Genomic DNA, 4,853 nt, shown 5'->3' with positions numbered 1-4,853 from the left:
TGATTTGATTAATAATCAACAATAAAGTAGGATGAACAATTGTAATCAAAGCACAAAAGATAGAAATGGTAGTATGATTAATATTAGCTGAATGATTCACACAAAGATGAAACACTCATACATACATTCATACATACAATCGATTAAGAAATATCAGCCGCCACCAGGAGAGCTCATCCTGGAGGTGGAGACTCTCTCAAAGGGATAAAACCCTAAATCTCACACATACACAATACAGTCACTCATACTAGACAAATGAAAAAAAACATCTATTTATACTAGTCTAGCATGACTTGGTCTTCAAGCCATCCACCCTTGGTTGAGACCAAAATAATATATTTTTCACCCACAAATTAATTCGATGCATCGGTCTAAATATAAGTCCCAACAATCTCCCCCTTAGACCGATGCCATCGAATTTCTTCCATGATCACCTCATAACTCGTTGTCTTTCATTGAAATTCTTCCCCTCACGTTAAGCTTCTCCCATTGTTTATTTCGAATCATCACTCTTATACCACTTTTGGATATAGTTGTATGACCATATGAACGAGGCTTTGAACTTCAAAGATCAACTTCAAGTAACAAGGTTATCACAAAAAGAAATAAACTCATTGTGATCATCAAATAATCTTCCATTCTTCAAATCTGTTTCTTCCCCTGTAAATTATCTTCAAACCATTCCCTGAATTAAGATAGCATTCAAGTTCAACCATAACCCATTCCTGACTGTTCAAGTGACTATTTCATAGGAGGCTGAACTCTACTGATCATCCTTTCAACATTGTTGCTTGAGATGACTCTATCTTCTCATCCGTACTAGGAAATCTGAAAACTGACAAACGATGAAACATCTTTGAAAAACCTTGGATTATTAATCTTGATCAACTTTTCCTTAGCTCGAGTCTTTTACTTGATTTGAAGCATGCCATTTGCAATGAAATTCAAAGATTTTTACTCCCCCAATTTCGTTGCAATTGTCTTTAATAAATGTGTCTTCAAATCAAGTGTGGGTGAAACAATCTTGATCATCCTCATCAAGATTGTAAAAATCTCAGATAAACATATTCAAAAGTTGGTTGACACTTAATGTGATTAAATCCTTAAGCTTGGTCAACACTTGTTCTTGTAAAGCTCTTGATGAAGTCGTGAATTGGATGAGGTTTGAATTCCATAATCTTGTTGATGATTGGAGAAAAATTACCAAAATACCCCTGGTATATATCTTCCGTAGAGAACAGCTTGGTCAAACGGTCAACGGTACCAAAAATCTCAAAAGTTTCTTCAAAACTTTGAAATATTTCACAAACTCTGTTTCCTAGCACAAAGTGTGCTTGGGATCACTTTCCTAGCACAAAGTGTGCTTGGGAACACTTTCCTAGCACAAAGTGTACTCGGAATAACTTTCCTAGCACAAAGTGTACACGGAGTAACTTTCCTAGCACAAAGTGTACCCGGAAAGCAAAACACTTGTGATATTTCAATTTTAGCACTAGCACAAAGTTTAACCGGAAGCACTTTCCTAGCACAAAGTGTACCCGGAAATCAAAACACTTGTGATTTTTCAATTTTCAACTAGCACAAAGTGTGCTTGGAAGTACAAGTGTGCTCGGAGTACTTAGTGCTCGGAAACAAAAGTGTGCTCGGATTACTTTATGCTTTTTCATTTTCCACCAAACATGCTCAGGAGCAAAAGTGTGCTCGGGAGCAAGGGTGTGCTCGACACAAACTTGAGTTTTCTCTTCACAAGCATAATTGTTCAAGACAAAACAAAGTATGCTTGAAAAAGAGTCTGCTCGAATAAATGACAAACTGTGCTCGAGACTTAAAGAAGATAGTTTTCTTGATAAGACAAAGGACATGCTCTGGGTTTCACAAAGTGTGCTCGAATTTGATGTGCTCGATATAATATGTGCTCGAAATAACCTGTGCTTGAGCCAAACAAAGATGTGTTTGGGCAAAACACCTCCTGTGCTCGAAGCAACACTTAGTCATTTTTCATACTCGAGTCCAATCTTATTTGTTCATAGTGTGCTCGAGACATCAAAACTTCATTTCTGCGTCATCAGTCACTGATTTGCCCTTGCAGAACCTGCTCGAATATTCACTTTGCATCTGCTGCAACAAACAATGATGAAATTGCCTTTAGTACCTGTTCATTCTTGACTTGTACATTCTCCTTATCAGTTTGTACCATCGGCATTATTTTTCAACAAACATCTACTTTTTGTGCAGCAAGAGCACACAAAACCCTAATTTTTCAAATCCAAAATCAAGTTTCGGCATCTGAAATAAATCATTGTAGCACCATCCAAGTCATCTCGAAATCAAAGAAACCTATCTTCATATCATAATCAACCTTTTCAGATCTAGAAATAATCAGATGAACAATGTTGCCCCAAAACGAGCCAAATAACACTGTTACATCAGATCTGGACCGTTCTGACCAAATAAGCATGAAATTGATGTTGGATCTCCAAACGAGTCATCAACCCAAACATCAATCCATATACTTTTCTCCGAATCATCAAATAATTTCAAAAACCCCCAAAAATAATTTCAACGAACTTCATCGTTTAACGTCCATGGTGGATTTAAGAGCAAAATGAATCAGTTCAGCGGTTAGTCTGAACGATTCGGTAACCCAGGCTCTGATACCAATTGACAGAACTGAGCCCCGGTACGGAAGCGTGAATAACATACACAATACAGTCACTCATACTAGACAAATGAATAAAAACATATATTTATACTAGTCTAGCATGACTTGGTCTTCAAGACATCCACCATTGGTTGAGACCAAAATATTATATTTTTCACCCACAAATTAATTCGATGCATCGGTCTAAAATATAAGTCCCAACACAGGATCACCAGCCTCCTTCGCCATCTTAATCCTTGCTTGAAACACTGACCTGGCAGCCCATATTTTAGCCTCGTCCGTAGCCTGTCTGAGTTCCTCTTGGTGCTGATTCTCTGCTGTGGATAGCTGATCCTCCAACTGTTTTTTGTCCTTGGAAAGTTGGATCATATCCTAGTCTTTGGCAACCACGGCCTTCCCTAATCCAGACAGTTTCTCGCTCATTTGTTGGATGATCTTTTCATAATGTTCCTTGAAAGCATTCATAGCCTATAAACAAAATTCGTGTTAGGATTGGAAGAATATTAGATCCTTAAATGCAGATTAGCAGGATACCGGATACTTACAGAGAGAACGATGTCATAATGAATCTCAGGATAAGATGACCTCTTTCTTTTGGAAGCCGCGGACTTAGCTCTGGTCGTTGCGGTCTTAGGCTCGGAACTGGTTGTTCCCTTCAAGGCTTCTTTCTTGGTCTCCGGAGAAGTGACCATGCAGTCGATATCCTCCAAAGAGAACTTGTTGGCAGATTTCTATGATTTCTTATCGCCTGCAAAGGATAAGTTATCAGATAAGTGTTCTCTTTAATTTTATTTACCTTAAAAATTATTATAATACACTTACTTGACATGCTGGAACCCGAGGAGATTTCATAAAAAGCTTCAACAAAACGAGCTTGAAAGGTTCTAACCTCGGTATCTAGGTCTAGGAACCATTTTGTTTTTTCTTCTGTACCAGGTAGCTTTCCCAAAGAAGCAAAGTTGTCAATTTCAAACAAAAAGAAGAATCAAAACTAAAGCTAACAATCAAGGATCCTACCGCTATTGAAGACCTAAGATCCTACCCTTTTGAACCCACTTCGCAAGAAGATCAGTCCCTCCGGGAATGGAGTCATGTTTCACGAAGAAAAATTGGTTTCTCCAAAAATAATCGTTTAATGTGACTTTCAAGATAGGATGGGGTTGTCGGGGTTTGAACTTCAAGATGAATCTCGTCGGACCATGGGTAGTGAGGGTGTACAAGTGTGACGGCTCCGGAAGGCCAAAGTCGATTTCTTGCTCCTCCATGATCCTCTCGATAGTGCTGAGGACTCGCCACATCATAGGCATAGCCTGGATGTAGGATATGCCAGTGGAATCGAAGAAACTTTGGGTAAAAGCAGGGAAAGGATAACGATAGCCGATCAAAAATGGGCAAGCTGGCATACAAACCTAGCTCTGCGAGTAAATGTCGCATCGGATTCCGGCGTCGTAGTGACGGAACTCCGTTCCCAACGGAAATAGTGAACGAAGTTCATCTATCTCGGGGTCTGTTAACTTGCAGATTTCGATAGAGAGGTTTGCAATAAAGTTTTGAGGTCGCATCTCCGATAATTTAGAATTATCGGAGATTTGGTCGGAACAGTGTGAAGGGGAAGAAGAAGAAGAGACGGTCGACATTATTACTAAGGATAAAAGATAAGAAGGAAGGAAAGGATGAATACCTGATCTACTGCCTGATTGTGCCATTATAAGAAGGATATAGGACGGCTTTATAGGCGGTTATGATTATCGCAGGGACTAAAACGGTAAATATTTCTAGCCAACTGTCCTATCATCCAGTTTTCGCAGACGGTTTGAATTTCAAAATGGCAGCTGTATTCCACTATCACCCGCCATTTTGGGGGCAATTGTTGGGACTGATATTTTCTACTAAGGATATGTTATCCTCAAAGATATTCTTGGATCAGTTATCCATCTGAAGAGCTCTGGAATGATATCAACGATCAGGGATCCTCAGAGGTTAGCATTATCTACAATTGTTTCGTGTATAAAGATTAATATTCAACAAGAGCAACGACATTGTGACTTGGTCTACCTTAATTCTCGCTACTGGAAGCTACCTGCACGTGGTCAATGAACGTTGGAAGAGTAATGGGATAATAGCGAATAGATAGGAATAGTTGTTGAATGTATTTTCTTTATATACGAACGAGATATGATCGATTAGATAT

This window comes from Bidens hawaiensis, unplaced genomic scaffold (assembly GCF_021521415.1).
Source record: "Bidens hawaiensis isolate Kalapana, Puna unplaced genomic scaffold, B.hawaiensis_p1.1 tig00038525_1, whole genome shotgun sequence".
Classification (NCBI taxonomy): Eukaryota; Viridiplantae; Streptophyta; class Magnoliopsida; order Asterales; family Asteraceae; genus Bidens; species Bidens hawaiensis.
This window is presented reverse-complemented; position numbering follows the sequence as displayed.